Source organism: Rhinopithecus bieti, unplaced genomic scaffold (genome assembly GCF_001698545.2).
Source record: "Rhinopithecus bieti isolate Rb0 unplaced genomic scaffold, ASM169854v2 scaffold_7398, whole genome shotgun sequence".
NCBI lineage: Eukaryota > Metazoa > Chordata > Mammalia > Primates > Cercopithecidae > Rhinopithecus > Rhinopithecus bieti.
The window spans coordinates 3,597,343-3,621,093 of record NW_016805783.1 but is presented as its reverse complement, the minus strand read 5'-3'; the positions used below and the strand labels follow the sequence as shown (position 1 = coordinate 3,621,093).

At 40.4% G+C, this 23,751-nt stretch overlaps 1 long non-coding RNA gene across 1 annotated transcript in view; it reads right to left on the bottom strand.

The window, feature by feature from the left end:
* The window catches only part of LOC108530747 (uncharacterized), a 24,287-nt gene extending 14,978 nt beyond the window's left edge, over window positions 1-9,309 (bottom strand). The window contains exon 1 of the long non-coding RNA XR_001885941.1: window positions 9,207-9,309. This is a non-coding gene — a long non-coding RNA (uncharacterized LOC108530747). The remainder of the gene's footprint in view (window positions 1-9,206) is intronic.
* Between the last annotated feature and the right edge of the window lie 14,442 nt (window positions 9,310-23,751).

The following is a 23,751-nucleotide window of genomic DNA, read 5'->3' as shown; positions in this document are numbered from 1 at the left end:
CCAGAAACCAAACACCTTAGAGACAGTAAATGATGTAGGATTTGAGAATGGGATGTTGGTAAACTCCTTCTTCTTCTAAACTAAGTTTACGGTTTCTTTACCTCTTCTCCCACCTATATGGCTGAGGATGGAGGAATGAATATGTGAAACCCTGCCACAATTACACCAAATGATTCAGCATTTTATGCTCGGTGAGACATAAACACACTACAATAAAATCATATTAATTTGAGTTCCTAAAAATCAGACACATTATTGTATCCCACGTTGACAAAGGCGTACCTTTGTAACATGGAGACAGAGACTGCTAATGAAGTTAATGGTGTAAGCAAAATTGTGTTGGAGAATTGGAAGAAGGAAAGATTTGGATTTACTCAAAAAGAATAAACACTTCAAGCCCATTAACAATTATGGTAAAGCCCCATTAAGTTGGACTGTACCAATTTGGCATTTGTGCCAAAATTCAGTGCTAGTGCTGAATTTTACCTATGCTAAACATAGGTGAAATTTTCTTCAAGATAAAAAGGTATTTTAAAGCTTGTTTCTCTAATTTCTCAAAATACCATTAAGTACAAATTAATTATTTCTTCACAGGATATACTTACTTCATAGAATATCCTCTATTTTGAACTTAATTTTTTTTTTTTTTTTTGAGACGGAGTCTCTCTGTCACCAGGCCGGAGTGCAGTGGCATGATCTCGGCTCACTGCAACCTCTGACTCCCTGGTTCAAGCGATTCTCTTGCCTCAGCCTCCCAGGTAGCTGAGATTATAGGCATGTGCCACCACACCCAGCTAATTTTTGTATGTTTTTAAGTAGAGATGGGGTTTCACTGTGTTAGCCAGGATGGTCTCAATCTCCTGACCCCGTGATCCTCCCACCTCAGCCTCCCAAAGTGCTGGGATTACAGGCGTGAGCCTGTGCCCAGCAAGCAAACTGAATTTTAAGATACATGTTATTTTTGGAAATAGTAAATGTGAATAATGTCCATTTTAAGATTAAAGATATTCTGTAGCCCACTTCTTCTTGCTCAGCTTCAGACCCTTATAATCCACCTACTTGTTGGACATATCCACTTCTGTTTCAACAGCCCTGAAATTCAATTCATTATTCTGTCAGTCCCCTTACCCCAAACTGCTTTCATTCCTCTTATCCATTTCTATTTCCATTGTCAAAACTTTGCTCAAGTCAGAAACCTTGTCTCCTTCTTTCCTCTCACCCTCCACATCCGATCAACCACCAAGTTCTGTCCACTTTACCTCCGAGATATGTTGAGAACCCACCCACTCCCTCACATGACCCCTGACGCCACCCTTGCTTACACAACCAGCCCCTCTCTCCCGGAAGATAACAACAACCTACCCACTGATTTCTGCCTTCTCACTCCCACTTCTCTTTGCTGGAACAGTATTTTTTTTTTTTTTTTTTTTTTTTTGAGATGGAGTTTCACTATTGTTGCCCAGGCTAGAGTGCAATGGCGTGATCTTGGCTCACCACAACCTCCACCTCCTGGGTTAAAGAGATTCTCCTGCCTCAGCCTCCCGAATAGCTGGGATTACAGGCATGTGCTAACATGCCCAGCTAATTTTGTATTTTTAGTAGAGACGGGGTTTCTCCATGTTGGTCAGGCTGGTCTCGAACTCCTTACCTCAGGTGATCCACCCACCTTGGCCTCTCAAAGTGCTGGGATTAGAGGCATGAGCCACCACAGCCAGCCAGTCTTTTTTTTTTTTTTTTGAGATGGGGTCTTACTCAGTCACCCAAGCTGGAGTGCAGTGGTGTGATCATGGCTCCCTGCAGCTTCCACCTCCACGGCTCAAGTGATTTTCCATCTCAGTCTCCCAGTAGTTGGGACTACAGTGTGCACCACCACGCCTGGCTAACTTTTTGATTTTTTTTAGTAGAGACAAGGTCTCCTTATGTTACTAGACTCCTAAACTCAAGTGATCTGCCTGCCTCGGCCTCCCAAACTGCTGGAATTACAGACTTGAGCCACCATTCTCGGCTGGAACAGTCTTTTCCAAGCTCTGCACTTCTTGAGATCTTTTTAATAGCTGTCAAGACCTTTAGAATAAAGTACCAGATCCTTATTATGGCATCCAAGGTCCTTGTGATGGGAGCCAGTGCTTGGTTTGGCATCATCTCACTCCNTGTTGCCCAGGCTAGAGTGCAATGGCGTGATCTTGGCTCACCACAACCTCCACCTCCTGGGTTAAAGAGATTCTCCTGCCTCAGCCTCCCGAATAGCTGGGATTACAGGCATGTGCTAACATGCCCAGCTAATTTTGTATTTTAGTAGAGACGGGGTTTCTCCATGTTGGTCAGGCTGGTCTCGAACTCCTTACCTCAGGTGATCCACCCACCTTGGCCTCTCAAAGTGCTGGGATTAGAGGCATGAGCCACCACAGCCAGCCAGTCTTTTTTTTTTTTTTTGAGATGGGGTCTTACTCAGTCACCCAAGCTGGAGTGCAGTGGTGTGATCATGGCTCCCTGCAGCTTCCACCTCCACGGCTCAAGTGATTTTCCATCTCAGTCTCCCAGTAGTTGGGACTACAGTGTGCACCACCACGCCTGGCTAACTTTTGATTTTTTTTAGTAGAGACAAGGTCTCCTTATGTTACTAGACTCCTAAACTCAAGTGATCTGCCTGCCTCGGCCTCCCAAACTGCTGGAATTACAGACTTGAGCCACCATTCTCGGCTGGAACAGTCTTTTCCAAGCTCTGCACTTCTTGAGATCTTTTAATAGCTGTCAAGACCTTTAGAATAAAGTACCAGATCCTTATTATGGCATCCAAGGTCCTTGTGATGGGAGCCAGTGCTTGGTTTGGCATCATCTCACTCCACTTGCCTCCTTGCTCAAGAAACTCCAGCTGTCTTGACTTCTTTTAGTTCCTCAGTCATTCATAGAATGCTCTGGCACACTATGCACACATCCTACCAAAATGTTTCTTCCTCAAGAAGGCACTTTCTGAGCCCCAGATTAGACTGAGTCCCACTGCTCCATGCTCCCTCTACACACAAGTTTCTCGCAGTCGTAACACTCATTACTATTATAATCATCATTCAAATCCACCTTCCCCACTAGAGCGCAAACTATGTTCCTGCACTGCACTTAATGCCCAGCACACAGTAAGCTCTCCCTAAAATGTAGGTAAATACATTAAAAAGTAATATCATTAAAGAATAAGTATTACCAAAGAGTAAGCATTCACATATATGTTGCATAGGGCCTAGACTCTGGAATCAGACTGCTGGGTTTATATTCCAACTTCCCCACTTATTAGCAAGGTGATAATTGGTATAACTCTTTGTGTCTCAATTTCTCCCTTTATAAATGAGCATAACAGTGCATAACAAAGCTACCTGCTTCGTGGGGAATTTTGAGGAGTGAATAAATTTGTGCAAGTAAAGCACTTAAAATGTTGTACAGAACATAGTAAACATTCAACAAATATTACTTATTATTATCTTGTTTATCTATTCCAACAATCCTAGAAGGAATTATAGTCAGTAAACTGAGGGATACATACAGTAAGAGTCCCCGGAATTTGAGTAAGGAAAAGGTCACTGTGTTGAGATGGAACTACTAAAAAAGCATAAAATCAGCTGTCAGCTGAAGTAGCCCTTCCTTCAGTGATGAATTGAATATAAGCTGCTGTTGATACAGCTTTGGGAATCATCCAAATGAATTGAGGTAGCAGAATGCATCTTCAGGTCCAGACTCCAAGATCAAATGCGATAATACTCACTATGAGCATTTAGAAAACCTTAAAGTGTGATATTTGTGGCATGGCTACTGTTATTATTAGTAGAGTAATTCCATTACCCAGTCAATGCTATTATAATCTGATTGTCTGAAGCAATATAATTGCATGTACACACAAGGATCTAGTAGAAGGGCAAAGGAACTGAAGAGCTGGAAGAGCAGGCATTAGTAATGTTTATCCAGCACCATCCAAACAACAGGCATGTACCTGAGACACAACACAGGGAAAACTCATAGAACAAAGTTTCTCCTGAGACCCTACAAATACCTTGGCTCTAATTGTCACTATGACTACACAGTGGTAAGTTAGATAAGTTAGTGGTAAGTAGTTCCTGACCTCATGTCCAGAGGGGAGATGGACAAACAAATAATCACACAAATAAAAATATAATTGCATCTTGTGCTAATTACTGTTTAGAGGATTAGGAAAGGCTTTTCTTAAACTTTAAGTGGAGCTAGGAGTTAACCAGATGATGGGGTGAGGGGAAAGCTCTCAAGCATAAGGTAGTAAAGAGCTTAGTGTATCTGAGGATCTGAAAGGCCGATATGGTTTGGAAGAGATCAAGGGAGAGAAGGGCGCACAGGAAATGAGCCTGGAAGGGTAGGCAGGGACCAGGTCACAAAGGCCCTTAGTGGCCACTTGGAGATAGTTTGGAATTATTTTGAATATGACACGTAAGGACAAAATTATATGTGATGAGATTTGTGCTTTAAAAAGATCCTTTGCTTGCTGTGTGAAAAATGGATTGGAGGCCAGGCACAGTGACTCACGCCTGTAATTCCAGCACTTTGGGAGGCCGAGATTGGTGGGTCACTTGAACCCAGGAGTTTGAGACCAGCCTGGGCAACATGGTGAAACCCCACCTCTACTAAAAATACAAAAATTAGCCAGGTGTAGTGGCACGCACTTGTAGTCTCAGCTACTCAGGAGGCTGAGGTGGAAGGATCATCTGAACCCAGGGAGGTCAAGGCTGCAGTGAGCCATGATTATTCCACTGTACTCCAGCCTGGGTAACAGAGTGAGACTTTGTCTCAATAAATAAATAAATAAAGGTTTGGAGGAATCATTAAGTTAGAAATGGTGAGATCAGTTGGGAGAATTTTGCAATAATCTAATCACAGGATAATAGTTCATGATGATCTCTTCTTCCCATCAGTTTATAATTTAGTTTTGCCTAAGCGCTTTCTTTGTTCTATGGTGTTCCCTTTGAGATCACAGATGTCTACATTTATTCACAAGCTTGTGATGACTTGTAGGGATCTATTCTTGAAAGGTAGAAAGAGCTCTTCTTAATTGCAATTCTATGCCCTGAATTTAATCTCATTCCTGTGTGTCACTCACTGATTCTGCAGTTTTAACTAAATTGCTTAAGCTTTCATAGTCACTTTTTCCTCTGCACAGTGGGGATAATAATCTCTGCTGTGTTTTAAAATAGAATTGCCATGATGGAATGGTCTGCTGCTTGTTTTGGTTTAGCTACCTTACTGGATTCATGACGGAGGGAGAAATGATTATGAAGTTGTTCCAGTTAAGAAACCCAATTTTATTAACCCTTCTAGAGTTGATAGGCTGTAGGAATCTGACTGATGAGAATGTAACTCACAAGAGACTGGTGGTTCTCTTTGCTTCTTTTCTACATTTTCTCCCTAGGTGACTTCTCTAATCCCAAGGGCTTTAAATGCTTTTTATACACCAGTGACCTCCAAATGTCTGGGACAGTCTGTATCTCTCTACTAATCTTCATTGCCATATACCTAAATGGCCACTTGGCATTTCTCCTGGGAGGTCCCACATACTTCTTAGGCTTAACATATTCAAATTGAACTTATGTTCACTCCATAGTACCTGCATTTCCAGCCAGAGTCACATCTAATCTATTCCCCCTTTACCTTTGCTCATTTTAATGAATGGATGGTATCTCTTCAACCCAATTGCTTAAGCCAGAATCCTGGACTATTCCTTCATGCTCCTTCTCTGCATCCAATCTATCTCTAGCTCTTTTAATCCTATCTCCTCAACATATCATCAATCTACCCCCTTTTACTACCACTCTTGTCCAAGTTACCTTCTCCTACCTTTCAAGAATAGATCCCTACAGGCATCACAACCTTGTGAAGAAATGTAGATATCTGTGATCCCGAAGGAAGACGAGAGAACAAAGAAAGATCTTAGGAAAAACTAAATTATAAATCAGTGGGAAGAAGAGATCATCATGCACTCAGGAAGCTAATGCAGCCTCCATACATATGTGGACTGTGAAGGATAAGAAGGAATTAGAGTAGGTAAATGGAGAGGGGCAAAAGTCTCAGGTTAAGGACATAACGCACAAAAATGCAGGGGTAGGCCTTACCAAAAAATGTCAGTGACCAGTAGGCTATGGCTCAGTGCAGGAGGATTGGCAGGATCTGTCAAGAGCAGGAGATAAGGAAGTAAAGGCACCACAGCCTTACCTTTCCTGGACTACAGAGTCTGTTTGGGTGACTACGGAAACATATTTGTATAGCTGGAGTAGGGTCAGATAATGTCTGCCTGGAAAGCCAGGTCAGAAATGTTGAATTTAATTTCGTAGTCTACAAAGTGGATTTATAGATTATTGAAGAGGGAGAATATATAACAAAATTTCAGAAAATGTACTAGGTTTTTGGTGGTGCTCTAGGTAAGATAAAGAAGGGAAGGACTGGAATCCCAGAGGAGAATTAGGAGGCTCTTAGCCTAATAAATCAATGGCTTTTGAAACTTTCTTTAGGAGGGAACACTTTTCTGAAAATGAAATCTTATGTGAAATACTACTGGTATAAAGCAGACAAAAAACCTGGGTTTTTAAAACTAGGTTTTAAGTATGGTTTTTTAAGTATAGTTTATGTTATAGTTTTAAACATATAACCTGTGTTTATAATAGAGTCGACCAAAAGTTAAAGAAAACTGATTAAATAAACATAAACATTTTAATCTGGGTGTGATGGAAGACAGCTGCATCTTGCATTAGCTTTAGCATCTAATTATCCAATTTGTTTCTGAATTTTATTTTGGTTTTACAGTACTAAGAAAAATCCTGATTCACTTTGATTGACATGATAACTACTTACATATGGTAATTTTTATTTTTTTGTTTTGTATTTTACAATTTTCCTGCAATCTCAAGGTACCCTTCAATGAAACTAACTTAGAAGGTAGTGTCATAGGAATTTTGTTTCCATAGTAAAATATGAATAGCAGAAGCCTCCAAAGCAAAAACAACAACAAAAAAAGAGGTCATCTATAGCATGAGGTTATCATGACAGGCCATGGCATAGGCCATTTGCTCCTGCCCAGTCAATGTGGCAAGAGGAGTGACAGTGCTTGAAAGATGCTATGGAGCCTGGCTAGGCATTTAATCAAGTGCAGTGTGCCTACACAGTAGTAGTGGCTTCATTTGTGGTTTTATAGGAGCAGATGTGCACAGTCTGAAAGTGAGAAAAGAACAGTCTACTATGTCAACTTTCCCAATATTGAAGACTTTAGGCTTTACATTTATGTTAGGATCTGCTGGCGTCACAATTCTTTATTTCACTTGGATTACCCTAATACTCCAAGAATAAAAACTAATGAAGGTAGGGAGTTGGAGGAGAGGGGGAGGCGTCAGGTCTGAGATATTTTCCTTTTTCTTTTCTTTTTTTTTTGTTTTTGAGATGGAGTCTCACACTGTCGCCTGGGGTGTGCAGTGGCACCATCTCAGCTCACTGCAACCTCCGCCTCACAGGCTCAAGCAATTCTCCTGCCTCAGCCTCCCAAGTAGCTGGGATTACAGGTGCCCACCACCACTGCTGGATAATTTTTCGTATTTTTAGAAGACACGGGGTTTCACTATGTTGGCCAGGCTGGTCTCAAACTCCTGACCTTGTGATCCACGCGCCACAGCCTCCCAAAGTGCCAGGATTACAGGCATGAGAAACCGCACCCAGCCAGGTCTGAGATATTTTTCTAGCTAATAGAAGAGTCTCTGTAATTTATTTAGCGATAGGCTTGGATTAACACAAATCACGTACTCATTAAGTGAGCAAATTCCATTCCATAGTACAATGTATTCCATATTACATATCCAATGGTTGAAGGAACTTTGTATTTAAAAGATAACTTGAAAGGTGCTCATAATTCCCCTCTTCATATTAAAGAAGGGTGTTTTGAGTCACTTATATTCCAGAAATTTCAGAACCATAAGGAGCATAGAAACTGTGGGGAATAAGTGTCAATTACATTTAAACATATTTAGGCTCTATCTTTTGATATTGTAGAGGTTTATTCATTTGTTTTTAGGTCTTGGGCAGGAAAGGAATCTTTAGAAGTAGAAAAAACTATTTACACTTACTGGGATAGCAAATTAATATTCCATTTTTTATTACACAGTTAAAAATCTAGTTTTTCTTGAGTTTATTTATTTTTATTTATTTATTTATTTTTTGAGGCGGAGTCTAGCTCTGTTGCCCAGGCTGGAGTGCAGTGGAACGATCTCAGCTCACTGCAAGCTCCGCCTCCCAGGTTCAAGCCATTCTCTTGCCTCAGCCTCCCAAGGAGCTGGGACTACAGGCGCCCACCACCTCGCCCGGCTAATTTTTTTGTATTTTTAGTAGAGATGGGGTTTCACCGTGTTAGCCAGGATGGTCTCGATCTCCTGACCTCGTGATCCACCCACCTCGGCCTCCCAAAGTGCTGGGATTAGAGGCGTGAGCCACCGCGCCCGGCCTTTCTGGAGTTTAAATTACTAATCTTGTTATGCAGATGAAGAATAATTCACTTTTCTATGATTAATATTTGGTGAGCTGATGTTGAAGAAACTAAATTTAATTAACCAATTCAGTACCATTTACAAAGTAGATAATTAAATCCCCTAAACATTTTAAACTGCATTTATAAATTTAATAAAGTCAGGTTTTATTTTAAACATTTCAAATGCCTGAAGAGCTAACTTACAACCTAATAAGCAAAACCTCCCTCAAATACTTAAATAACTCTTATCAACCTAACACATCAAATGTACAAATATGGCAAATTAAACTCTCTTAAACATTCCAATTTCTCAGAAAAAGCAAGAGTATTAATACTGAATGAAATGGGGAAACTGGAAAGGGAAGGCGGTGTGATAGAGCTATGCTGATAGAAACCTTTAAAGTTGTACTACAAGGAATTGAAACTAAGAGTTCTGGAACTGTGGTTCTCTGAAATAAGAATCACCGAATCCCTTGACATACAGTTGCCCAAGTCTCACCCGAGACCTACTAGATCTCATCTACTATAAATATTTTGAAAACATTCCCTTTTTCCTGATATTGTCCATCTCCCCAAACTCCCTACTCCATAATCCCCTATCTGTGCCCCATATCTTATACCTTCTGACTAGTTGACTCACTGGCTGGAGTGCAGGGAAAAGCTGCTGTGGAAATGCAGATTTGACGGTGATTACCTGGAGGAAACAGTGTGTCCCTTCATAAGCAACTTCCATAGAGCAGATGGATAGCCAGAGACTCGAGCACCAACGCCTGGGAGGACACCCATAGTGAGGCGGGAGAAAGAAGATAAGCCTGAAAAAGAAATGTTAGCACTCTATCCACCTATAGTTCTAGGACAAAATTACAAAGTCCTAAAACCATTTTTCCTTAGTACATATGTGAAACTAAGGCCTGAGTTTTACTGGCCAAATATATACAAGGGAACTGACTTCTTTTTTTTATTTTTAATTATTATTATATATTTTTTTGAGATGAAGTCTCACTCTGTCGCCCAGGCTGGAGTGAAGTGGTGTGATCTCAGCTCACTGCAACCTCCGCCCCCCTGGTTCCAGTGATTCTCCTGCCTCAGCCTCCTGAGTAACTGGGATTATAGGCGCCTGCAACCACGCTCAGCTAATTTTTGCATTTTTAGTAGAGATGGGGTTTCACCATGTTGGCCAGGTTTGTATCGAACTCAGGACCTCAAGTGATCCACCCACCTTGGCCTCCCAAAGTGCTGGGATTTCAGGCATGGGCCACCGTGCCTGGCCGCAACTTCTAAAAGTTGATGGAAAATGCGTTTTATGGAAAACTATGTATAGATTTCAAATTTTTTTCACACTAAAAGAAGCTCACACTAATTTGTTGTAGCATATCTGAACAGGATCTCATTGAGGCACTAAGAAGGATGAAATATCAGTTTGAAAGAAGCCTCTATCAGAGCAACATGAATTCTGCTAAAACCGAAGAAAGAGCAAATATCTAATTGCTGGTGAGGCTTGGGTGGAAGAATGGTGACATTATTGATGCTTTATGAAAAATTTATGGGGACAATGCCCCCCCCAAAATCAGTAGTTTACAAATGGATAACTCATTTTAAGGAAGGACGAGGTGATATTTAAGATAAAGCTCACCATGGCAGACCATCCACATCAATTTGTGAGGAAAAAATTCATTTTGTCCATGCCCCAGTTGAAGAGGACTTGCGTAACAGCACAAACATAGCCAACACAACAGGCATCTCACTTGGTTCAGCTTACACAATTATGACTGAAAAATTAAAGTTGAGCAAACTTTCCACTTGATGGATGCCAAAACTGTTGAGCCCAGATCAGCTGCAGACAATGGAAATTTTAAACAAGTGGGATCAAGATCCTGAAGCATTTCTTTGAAGAACTGTAACAAGAGATGAAACATGGCTTTACCAGTGTAATCCTGAAGACAATGCACAATCAAAGAAATGGTTACCAAAAAGTGGAAGTGGTGCAGTCAAAGCAAAAGTGGGCTGGTTAAGATTACAAGTCATGCCAACAGTTTTTTGGGATGTTCAAGGCATTTTGCTTAAGCATCTCAAAAAACTTTCTGGAGACTTTCTTGAGGATCAAAGAATGGTAACTTCTGCTTATTATGATTACAGTTTGAGAAAGTCAGCCAAAGTTTTAACAGAAAATGCCTGGGAGAGCTTCACCAGAGAGTCCTTCTCCACCCTGACAACGTTCCTGCCCATGTCAAACGAGGGCAATTTTGGGAGAGTTTTGATATTAAATTATCAGGCATCCACCTTACAGTCCTGATTTGGCTCCTTCTGACTTCTTTTTGGTTTCTAATTTTAAAATCTGTAAATGGTACCCATTTTTCTTCAGTTAATAATATAAAAAGGATTGCATTGATATGGGTAGATTCCCAGGATCCTCAGTTCTTTAGGAATGGATTAAGTGGCTGGTATCATCGCTTACAAAACATCTTGACCTTGATGGAACTTATGTTGATAAATAAAGTTTGCATTTTTTATTTATATATTTTAATTCCATTTTTCCATGAACTTTCTGAAGTCCGTGTGTGTGTGTGTGTGTGTCTGTCTGTGTGTGTGTGTTTATAAAATCAAATGCTTAGAATTAGAATAGAAATCTGGTGCTGTGGTAAGGGTTTTAACCAATAGTAAAATATTTACAAGTTCATTGCAGGGTTCTGGTAGAGACTAAAAGGGTCCCTGCCCTGAATGACACAAACAAATTAATCAATCTTTTTTGTTTTGATTTTTAAAACAGGAACTGCTATGTGCCTAGCCCCCTGTGAGGCCCCATGGAAGTTGTGGGAGAAACTTAGGTGATACTCCTTTCCTCCAGACTGCAATATTGTCGAGGAGATGAAATTAAATGCACATAACAATAAAAGATGGTGTACAATCAAATGCTAGGCAGATTGTGGCACTCCATAGGTGAAGTAGGAGATGGGAGAAGGAAGGTTTTTGGAAGAAAGCAGGTCAGGCTTTATACAAATGCAAAGACATCAGCCGATTCTCACAGAATGGGTGGGATGTGAACCCCAACCCACACAAAGGTGTCTGGGTACCTTGAAGAAAAGGCCCATTAGGGAAATACTGACAATTTTGAGTAAGCTGACCACATTTTCCATAAAAATATCGGTACATACGGTCTGACACATGGTCTAACAACAGGAAAGAATATTTTTAATTGGGGCTGCCCCAGAAAATCTAGAACATATGGTTACTTTATTTACAGGCCAAGAAACTCCTAATTACAAGAGAAAATGGAACTGACCAGCCCTAGGTAGACAGACCTAGCCACTGCCATGCAAGAAACTGCTAAACAATTTCCCTCCAGTCATCAAAGTTTATGTTCTTTTTTAAGGTTTCTGTTAGTATTTTCAGATAAAAGGTCAGTGCCTGAACTATACAACACAAGCTAAGGAAATTCTACTTAGATGTCTTCAATTGCATTCTTTAATTGTCTCTCAAATTGCCTCAGATATTTTTTGTACTTGGCAGTGTATAAATAATGAATGCAAAAATGTTTCTTCCACCTGGGGTAATAAAACAAGATCCAATTTAAAATTTCCTTCCCTTAAAGAAAACGGGAACATCCATGCCCATGAAGTTTTAGCTTGTTATCAGAGCTCTCATTTATATTGAAAATACATTTTACATTATCAAGATTGTTATACGTAATTTTGTTCTTTGCTTCCCTGATGTCTCGCTGTTTTTCTCTTTAGTAGTTTACTGTCTGAAACAAAATACATGCCACAAGCTTCCTTATCCAGCTTTGCAATTTAATAATCTTAGCAATTATTGGAAAAGAAACAATTTAAAAGGCTTTAACTCAAGTCTTGGCAGGTTAGAACATCTTCCATTTCACCTTTCAGCCCATCCCAGAGCTCAGAGATCACTTGCCAACTCATTACTAATATCAAGGAAATGCACAGTTTTCTGCTTTTATGGTCAGTGAATACATTGACCAAGATGATGTGGTAATCATTACAGATGAACAACAACAAAGCTACATATCTGAGCAATCCTTTTTTCTTATGTCTTAAACAAAATCTCAATTAAATGCATCTTAAAATACAGGATGAGCGTTTCTGATAAAAGCAAGAAGACGTGCTTTTAATGAGATTTTCTGGGCACTAGACTTGTCTTTTCTCATCTTCCGTTATTATTTGAGGCCTCAAAATACTTACACTGAAAGAGCCCGATTTTCATTAGCTGCAGTTGTTAAAAATGGGGAACCACCTAGACACACAACAGTAGAAAGTGGCCAGGTGCAGTGGCTCAGGCCTATAACCCCAGCACTTTGGGAGGCTGAGTAGGGCGGATCACCTGAGGTCAGGAGTTCAAGACCAGCCTAGCCAACGTGGTGAAACCCCGTCTCTACTAAAAATACATATATAAAAATTAGCCAGGTGTCGTGGCAGGTGCCTGTAATCCCAGCTACTTGGGAGGCTGAGGCAGGAAGAATCCCAGCTACTTGGGAAGCTAAGGCAGGGAGAATCACTTGAACCCAGGAGGCAAAGGATGCAGTGAGCCGAGATGGCACCACTGCACTCCAGCCTGGGCGACAGAGTGAGACTCCGTCTCAAAAACAAAAAACAAACAAAAACCAAAACAATAGAAAGGGAATATTTTACACCCACTAAAATTTAAAACTTAATTCAGCCTTAAAAAGGAAGAAAATTCTGTCACATGCTACAAACATAGATGAACCTTGAAGACATTACACTAGGTGAAATAAGCCAGACACAAAAGGACAAATACTGTATGATTTCAGCTATATGAGCTACCTAGAGTAGTCAAACTCACAGAGAAGTAGGATGTGGTTGCCAGGGGTTGGGTGAAGGGGGGATGGGGAGTTGTTATTTAATAGGTACAGAGTTTCAGTTTTGCAAAATGAAGAGTTCTAGAAATGCATAGTGGTGATGGTTGCACAACAATGCAAATGTACCTAATGCCATTGAACTGTAATACTTAAAAATGGTTAAATGGCAAACTTCATGTTATGCATATTTTACCACAATTTTTTAAAAATCAAAAGTCTAATTATGAAAAGAATTCTAAATGTTGATATTGCTGGTTATGCACATGGTTAAAAACTCTCTTTTCCTATCACCACACCTAGGTCTAATGCTGATGATGAATTTTCCATGGTCTTTGGATAATTGAGCACTCAATAAATGCAGGTGGTGTCAATGATGTGACAGTTATTTTCCTGGTCTCCTTGAATAAGTAAGTATTGATATACTAATTTATTTATTTATTTATTTATTTATTTTTGAGACAAGGTCTTCTCTATCACCCAAGCTGGAGTGCAGTGGCATGATCATGGCTCACTGCAGCCTCAACTTCCCAGGCTCAAGCAATCCTCCCAGCTAAGCCTCCCCAGTAGCCAAGACTGCAGGTATGTGCCACTACATCTGGCTAGTTTTTGCATTTTTTGTAGAGATGGGGTTTTGCCATGTTGCCCAGGCTGGTCTTGAACTCCTGGGCTCAAGTGGTTCACCTGCCTTGGCTTCCCAAAGTGCTGGGATTACAGCATAAGCCATTATGTCCAGCCAATGTCATTTTTAATAACAGCTGTAGCTAAGTTTCTTAAGTGCTTGCTATATACTGAGTACTGATCTAAATATTAAAATTCTCACAGCAACCCTATGAAAATTTATATATGATATATCTAGTCTCAGAGAGGTTAATTTACCCTCTGTCGCTAACCAGCAAGTGGAAGAGCAGGGCTATTAACATAAAGGTATGGGTCCAGTGCTTACCCTTTACAGCATTAGTCTCAAGCCAGATTCTTGGAAAACAAAGGAGCCTATTATAACTACCACTGTTTTCATGGGTGAATCTCTTTACTAAATCTTTCATTTCTTCAACAAAAGTTTGTTAAGCACTTACTATGTTCCAGGCAATGGACCAAGTGCTAGAGATTCATAAAACTAATAAAACATAGTCTTACAATCCAATAAAAAGAGAAAAATAAGTGAAAGATAACATGAGATGGTGTGATTAACGAATACTGGGGGAGGGGGATCACAAAGATGAAGGGCTCACAGTTTCACTCAGTGTGGGGCACTTCACCTATTTTTTTCCCTTTGCATGCTGTGGGAAACGTTTTTACTCTTTCATTTCACTGGTATAACATGTAAATAGATTGGGCAACAAAGAAAAGTAAAATAAGTGTCAGAAGATATTTGAGGATACAAGACACAAAAGGATAGAAAACATTCTAGATGGTCTATGTTAATAAAACGATACCAGCCAGAAAATCCAGATTAGAAGGTAGAGGAGAGTAACTGGGAGAAAAAGCAATAAAAAGGCCAGTGTAAGAAATACACGATATTTAGTGCGTATCCTCAAACAGTAGGATCACGTACAAAATAGTTCAAGGATTTGTGCTGTATTGAAAAGGAGCATACAATCTAACAGGCACAAATAAGACAAAAGGCACAAATAAGAAACATATATTTCAAGCAATAATTAGTAAGTACAAATTAAAATAATGCAGAAGATAAGTACAATCAAGGCAAAGGAATAAAAACAGCAAGATCCTAGGGGGTTGGGGTCCAATTTTGAAATAAAGAAGGAGTACTGCTGGTGAAGAGGAACAAGGCATTGCAAACTAGGAAGAGCAACCACATAGCCATGGAGATTGGAACAAACGAAGCCCTATAGCCTAGCACAATGACTTTAAGAGGAAGCAAGCAGCGAGTGGGACTGTGCTATAGGGAAGAATTCACAGATGACCTGGAGAAATTCAGGAGAATAAGAAGTGGTTACACATTAATGCAAGAACTCCAAAATATATACTTCCAAACTTCTGCAAATTTTAATTTTGCTAGCCATAGAAGGGGAATCACTGCAATTGTGTGGATTCAACAAGCCAAAAGGTGAACTTCAAATAGTGAAGGGGTCAAGAGTTTACCTTATTAAAATGTCATCAACAAGAGGGCTCAAAGTTGTCATAGAGCATTCACTGTTGATTCTGAACTAGCCCTTGGGTAACTGAGCTAAGTCTGGATGCAGTGTGGGAGAAAGGCAAGAGAGAAAGAGTGCATCAAAGACAGGAAATCAATTCTGCAATGTTTAATAAGAGTAGTTCTTGAATATTGCACATGTCGCTATGCCCCAGGAACTATTGTAAAGGGCTCCTCGGGGAGCTCTACTGTAAAGGAGGGTTTGCTCATTTCATTTTCACCATCCTCCTGGAGGTGGGGAGTGGTAGAGCTGCTCCTAGGAGTCCAGACTCTCTTAACCACCAGACTACCCCATCTTTCTACTGCTTCTCAAGTGATTATGCAAAATTTTCTCTCTTGAAATGGAGGGGCAATTACTTGTGTATATGAATGTAATGTAACAAGTATTTTCCAACTGTGATCTACTCAGCCTAAAGAATCTATTTTATTTTTAATGAATTTACTTGTAGTCTGCCACATGCCATAAAGAATTCGATGCCAAATGACAGGTGTATAGGAAGTAGATTATGAATTTAGTTAGATTTTATACATGATTCCATAAAAAACTATTCTTCTGAATTTTGAAAAGTATTGAAAATGAGTCACAGAGAAGTTATTAGACTGGGCAGAGTTTATTCTCCAGAACTCTGTTTGTGGCTCTAGGGACTTGGAAACAGCCAAGCCCTTTTTGGAAGTCATGCCATATGCTCATCTGGGCACTTAGCAAGTATTGATTCACACCCCAATCTGAACCCTGAAAGATAAGATAATGACTTTGTAATATCAGTCATCAAATGATAAATATTCATGCTCTGACTCTCTGAAGAGAAGATACATTTAAAATGTCAGCTGCATTTTATTGTAACTAGATGGAAATTTGTTTCATTCCTGCTAAGCTGTTAAATAAAGAAGCTACAAACCATGCACTGAAGAAGACTAAAAGTAAATGCTGACGTAATAGTAATCACACCCTTCCCTAGAAATTACCAGTAGTGCTAGGAGCACAAGGATACTGTTTAGTCTTAATCTCAGCTTTTCCAGCCCTTCTTTCTGAAGCAATTTTTCTTTTCTTTCCTTCTTTTCTTTTTTTTTCGAAATGGAGTTTCGCTCTTGTTGCCCAAGCTGGAGTGCAGTGGTGCAATCTTGGCTCACCACAACCTCTGCCTCCCGGGTTCACGTGATTCTCCTGCCTCAGCCTCCTGAGTAGATGGGATTACAGGTGCCCACCACCATGCCCAGCTAATTTTGTATTTTTAGTAGAGATGGGGTTTCTCCATGCTGGTCAGGCTTGTCTCGAACTCCTGACCTCAGGTGATCTGCCTGCCTCGGCCTCCCAAAGTGCTGGGATTACAGGCGTGAGCCAGCGTGCCCGGCCTGATGCAATTATTTAATTGCTAGATGTTATGGGTTGAGTTGTTCCCCCGAAAACTTAAAAGTTGAAGTCCTAACTCCCAGTACCTTTGATGATGACTGTATTTAGAGATAGGGTCTTTACAGAAGTAATTAAGTTAAAATGAGGTCATTAGGGTGGGACCCTAATCCAATATAACTGGTGTCATGATAAGAAGAGAACATTTAGATACAGACACACAGAGAGGGAAAGTGATATAAAGACTCAGCCAGAAGACAGCCATTTACAAGCCAAGGAGACAGGCCTCAAAAGAAACCAACTCTGCCAACAGCTTGGACATCTAGTCTCTGGAATTGTGAGAAAATTAATTTCTGTTGCTTGAAGCCATTCAGTCTGGGGTACTTTGTTATGGCACCCCTGGCAAACTAATCTACTGCACCCTCCACTAGACTAAGCTCATTGAGGGCCAGCACGAGTCTAGGCGTCTTCTTTACCCTTGAATTCCCAGTGCGTATTGTGGAGCCTAGTATAAAGTCGATGCTTATTGAATGTTGTTGAATGAATAGCTGAACTTAGCTGAATATTTTGGCCCATTTCTCTGGAGTACAGGGATTTAATCATTACCAAAAATAATCAAAGGACATTTTCTTCCTTTGTCAAAAAATAACTTTAGATTCAGATTTTTAAAATAGCGATCATACATTGTGAAAATAGAGAGCAGTATAAAGAAGGAAAACACAATCATAAGGTCTTGCCATTTAGATGTACCTACTTTACATTCGGACACTTTCCAGTCTTTTTCTATATACATACATATTTTAACACAGAGGAAATACTAGTGTTTCACTTTTCATTGTGTCACATTTCCCCTACATCATTAAAGATTATTCATAAGCATTTGAATGGCTATAAAATGTATAATATCATATGCATCTTTCACAATTGAAATGCTTGGCTGAGCACAGTGGCTCACGCTTATAATCCTAACACTTCGGGAGGCTGACACGGGAGAACTGTTTGAGCCCAGGAGTTCAAGACCAGCCTAGGCAACATAGAGAGACCCTGTCTCAATATACACACACACATACAAACACACACTGAATTCCTTATAGTTAGACATTCAAGTGTTTCTAGCTGTCTCTATCATAATTAGCACGGCCATGAGTTTCTTTGTGTGAGGAAGCTTTTATCCACTTTTCTGAATACTTTAAAGGATGACATCCTTGCACTACCATCATTGATTCAAAATGTATGGCCATTGGTAAGGTTTTTGGTAGACATTCTTCCATCGCTTTTTAAGAAATTAAACCAATTTATACTCTACAAGCAGTCCATGAGATTTCCCATTACACTTTACCCTTAAGCATTACTTTTACACATCTTGCTAATTGGATAAGTTGAAATGGCATCTGAGTGTCATTTTAATTTACATCTTTTGAATATTAATGAAGCCTCCCATTTTTCTACATGCATTCACCACCCATAATTTTGCCTTTTGAATTGCCTGTGTGTATTTTGAAAGGGGATTTTCTGAACACCTTTGATGAAGTAGTTTCCTAGTCAGGCTCCTACTGCAATATTGCCTGCTCTTCAGCAAAGGCCTCTGCTTCTGAGGGAATGAGACTATACACCCTACAGCTGCCCCAGAATCTTATCATGGGCTAATACACAGCAATGAAGTCTTCACTGTTCTGATTTGACAGAGAGAGAAACCTGTTCCAATTATTTAGCTCCTTCTAACAAAATTTTGATACATCAATTGCATGTGGATATATTTAATCTAGCTAAGTCTGAAATCAGTTTTCCTTGTAAAACGAAAAGAAAATTCTCAGTTCAAAAAAAAAAACCCAGAATTTTTGTGAGAAAGGCAGATAGCTCTGTATTACCAACATAATTTTGGAAGTATGTCTATTTCCCAGCTGCACTTATTAAATTCAGAACACAGAGGAAATTAAAAAATACGTATATTTTCCAACTGATTTATTCTAAAATTCACATCTGTAACAAAACAAAATGTTGTAGCTTGCATAAACCGTAGAGGTCTTCTGGTCAAATATCTTTATGTTCAGATGGGAAAAATGTCGACAGAAATGATTTTGGAAATGGTAGTTAGTGGCATAGCTTAGTTTTGGAGTAAGAAACAGATCAGAGGGGTCGAATTCTGCCGGCATACTGGTGATAGAGAGTAGGTAGGGGAGGCAGTTCAGTACAGTGAAAAAAGACGGCCAGGAACCAAGGCTCATGCTTGTAATCCCAGCACTTTGGGAGGCCAAAGTCAGCGGATTGCTTGAGCCCAGGCATTGGAGTCCAGCCTGGGCAACATGGCAAAGCCCCCTCGCTACAAAAAACACAAAATTTAGCTGGGAGTGGCGGAGTGCACCTGTAGTCCCAGCAACTCATAAGCTGAGATGGGAGAATCACTTGAGCCCAGGAGACAGAGGTTGCAGTTTGTGCAGATGGTGCCACTGTGCTTTAGCCTGGGAGTGTACCCTTGATACAGCAAGACCCTGTCTCAAAACATAACAGAAAAGAAAAAGAAAAGAAAAACTATGCAACTCTGACTCCTTTGATGTGCTTCCCTTCCACTTCCTCACTTAGTCAATCCTCACCCATTCTTCCTCCCTTTTCTCATAGGCACAGTGGAAGATACATCTCCTATCCCTTTCCAAGGCTAATCCCACCCTCCCTTTTTTATTCCCTCCCCTCACACCTCCGAATGTCATCTGTCTCTTCCTTCTCTTGCACTATCATTCTTCCCTCTCTCTCCATCTGTTCCTTGAACTAAAAATACATTCAATTTTCCCCTTCCCAAAAAAAGCTAGGCTTCCTAGCCAACATTACCCTTTATTTATAACAATATTTGTCCCCTTTTCAAACTCCTTGAATGTACAGTTTGTTTCTTCTTTTCTCCAATTTCCTTCCCACATGCATACACCAAGGTAACTGCTGTTCTGGCTCTACTCCCACCTCCAGTTAAGTTTGCCTGTTCTTGAACTTCATATAAATAAACTCACACAGTGTGTACTCTTTGGTGCCTGGCTTCTTTATGCATTTCTTCCTCTTTTTGTTGTGATAAAATACCCATAACATAAAATTTATTATTTAAGCCATTTTAAATATACAGTTCAGTGACATTAAGTACATTCAAATTGCTGTGCAACCAACATCACCATCTCCAGAAATTATTTAACTTCCCAAATTGAAATTCTAAACCCATCAAACAGTAACTTCTCATTTTCCCTCCCCCAGCTCCTGGTAACATCAATTCTACTCTGTCAGTATGATTCTGCCTATTCTAAATTCTAAATTCTATAATTCTGCTCATATTAGCAGAATTATGCAATAATTTTTTTTTTTTTTGTGGTTGGCTTATTTTACTTAGCATAATGGTTTTGCTTGTTTGTTTTTGAGACAGGATCTCACTCTGTCACCTAGGCTGGAGTTCAGTGGCGTAATCTCCACTCACTGCAACCTCCCTCTCCTGGGCTCCAGCAATCCTCCCACCTCAGCTTCCTGAGTAGCTGGGACTGCAAGGACACAAGATCCTGGGCTAATTTTTGTATTTTGTGTACAGACGAGGTTTTGCCATGTTGCCCAGGCTGGTATCAAACTCCTGGGCTCAAGTGATCCACAAATTTCGGCCTCCCAAAGTGCTGGGATTACAGGTATGAGCCACCACACTTGGTCAGCATGTTTTTCAAATCCATCCACGTCATAGCATGAATCAGAACTTCATTCCTTTTTAGGCTGAATAATATTCCATTGTATGTATACACTACATTTTGTTTATCCATTCGTTGATCAATGGACATCTGCATTCTTTCCACCTTTTGGCTATTGTGAGTAGTGCTGCTGTGAACATTGGTGTACAGATATTTGAGTGCCTGCTTTCAATTCTATTGGGTGTATAACTAGAAGTAGAACTGGTGCGTCATACCAAACATTCTATGTTAACCGTTCTACCTTTAACTTAGAATGTTAAACCTTCTAAGAACCTGCCATACTGTTTTCCACAGTGTCTACACCATTTTACATTCCCACCAGCAATGCACTTTTTAATACCCTCTCTAACATGTGTTCTTTTCAAGTTTTTTTTTGATAATTGCTATCCTAATGGGTGTGAAATGGTATCTCATTGTGGTTTCGACTTATGCATTTTTTTTTTTTTTTTTTTTTCCTGAGACAGAGTCTCGTCTGCCACCCAGGCTGGACTACACTAGCCTGATCTCACTGCAACCTCCAGCTCTGGGGTTCAAGCAATTCCCCTGCCACAGCCTCCTAAGTAGTTGGAACTACAGAAGTGTGCCACCACGCCAGGCTAATTTTTGTATTTTTAGTAGAGATGGGGTTTCACAATGTTGGCCAGGCTGGTCTCAAATTCCTAACCTTAGGTGATCCTCGCACGTAGGCCTCCCATAGTGCTGAAATTATAGGTGTGAGCCACTGCACCTGGCCACATTTATTATCAAAATGTTATCTGCCCTTGGTTCATGCCTTTTCTATTAGTTCTTTGTTTATTTCTCATTCTTGGCAGACTTCCCCTTCTCTCTCTGACTCTTTAATCTAGGTTTCCCTGGGTTTCCCCTTAGCTTCTTCTGCTTACAGTGCACACAGTCTCTAAAGAGCTTGTCCACTCCCATGATAGAAGTATCACGCCCATGCAAGGAACGCTCAAATTTGTATTTTTCAAGTCGGGACTTCTTTCTGAGCATACTGTTTGCCTTCAAATACTCTGAGCACAGTATTTGTCTTCAAATGATCATTTGGAAATAAAAGAGTGTGAAGTTTAAAATCTGATTAAAAACATGGACACTATTAATGGTCTTTGTTGCTGGCAAATGGGATTGGAGAATGGGGAATAAAGAAAAAACTTATAATTTTTAATATTGTGGTTTAAAAAAACACCACAGAACATAAAATTTACTATGGTAACCACTTTTTTAATAGACTTTTAAATTTATTATTATTATTATTTTTTGAGATGGAGTCTTGCTCCATCACCAGGCTGGAGTGCAGTGGTGTGATCTTGGCTCACTGCAACTTCCACCTCTTGGGTTCAAGCAATTCTCCTGCCTCAGTCTCCCAAGTAGCTGGGACTACAGGCACGTGCCACTATGCCCAGCTAATTTTTGTATTTTTAGTAGAGATGGGGTTTCGCTCTGTTGGCCAGGATGGTCTCGATATCTTGACCTCATGACCTGCCTGCCTCGGCATCCCAAAGTGCTGGGATGACAGGTGTGAGTCACTGCGCCCAGCCTAGACTTTATTTTTTAAGAGTAACTTGAGCTTCACAGCAAAATAGAGTAGAAGATAGGGAGGGTTCCCATATACCCCCATCCCCACATATGTACAACCTCCTCCACCAGCAAAATTCCAAACCAGTATGGTACATTTGTTACGATAAAAGAAAAACTTTAGACAAAATAAATGCAATACAGTTTGTTTGAGCAAAGAACAATTCTCGAGTTGGGCAGCCCTCAGAACCAGAGAGGCTCAGAAAACTGTCCTCTGCAACATGGTCAATGGGTATTTATAGACAGAAAAAGGCTGAAGAGGTCGGCTGTGGTGGCTCACACCTGTAATCCCAACACTTCGGGAGGCTTAGGCGGGTAAATCATGAGGTCAGGAGTTCAAGACCAGCGTGTCCAAGATGGCAAAACACCGTCTCTACTAAAAATATAGAAATTAGCTGGGTGTGGTAGCAGGTGCCTGTAATCCCAGCTACTCAGGAGGCTGAGGCAGAGAATTGCTCGAACCCAGAAGGTGGAGGTGGCAGTGAGCTGAGATTATGCCACTGCACTCCAGCCTGGGTGACAGAGAGAGACTCCACCTCAAAAAAAAAGGAAAAAAAAAAGAAAAGAAAAAGGCTGAAGAAAGCAGAAATAAGGATGAAAAAGTGGATTGGTCATTTCAAAGTTACTTTCCCGGTAAAGGTTAAAGCCGAGGCAACTTCTTTAGAATGTTGGTTTAAAATGACTTATTCAAGGATTTGGATATTATCTCTCTCTCCTGATTTCTTGGAAATTCAGATAAACAACTTAGTTTTGGTTTGGTGGCATAGAACTTTAGCATGAATGACCCTATTTTGGTTTGGTCTGTTGGGGCCTAGTGCAGGAATTCAGTCCAAATCAATGACCTAATTTAAATTTTATTTAACAATTACAATCAATAAACCCACATTGACAAATCATTATCAACGTTTTTATCAATTGTTGTTGTACATTCTATGGGTTTTGACAAAGGTATAATGACGTTTCCTTCTTTATAGCACATACAGACTAATTTCACTGCCCTAAAAACCCTATGTGCTCTGCCTACCTATCACTCCCTATTTCCAAAACTCTGGCAACCACTGATTTTGTTGTTGTTTTTTGAGACGGAGTCTCACTGTGTCACCCAGGCTGGAGTGCAGTGGCGATATCTCAGTTCACTGCAACCTCCGCCTCCCAGGTTCAAGCTATTCTCCTGCCTTAGCCTCTTGAGTAGCTGGGATTACAGGCGTGCACCACTATGCCCAGCTAATTTTTGTATTTTTAGTAGAGACGGGGTTTCACCATGTTGGTCAGGCTGGTCTCGAACTCTTGACTTTGTAATCCACCCACCTCAGCTTCCCAAAATGCTGAGATTACAGGCATGAGCCACTGTGCCTGGCCACCACTGATTTTTTTTTTTTTTTATTCTGAGATAGGATCTTGCTCTGTTTGCCAGGCTGGAGTACAGTGGTGTGATCACGGCTTACTACAACCTTGAACTCCTGGGCTCAAGCAATTCTCCTGCCCCTGCCTCTTGAATAGCTGGACCTACAGGTGCATGCCATCATGTCCAGCTAATTTTAAAACTCTTTTGTAGAGACAAGGTCTCACTATGTTGCCCAGGCTGGTCTCAAACTCCTGACCTCAAGCTATCTTCCCACTCAGGCCTTCCAA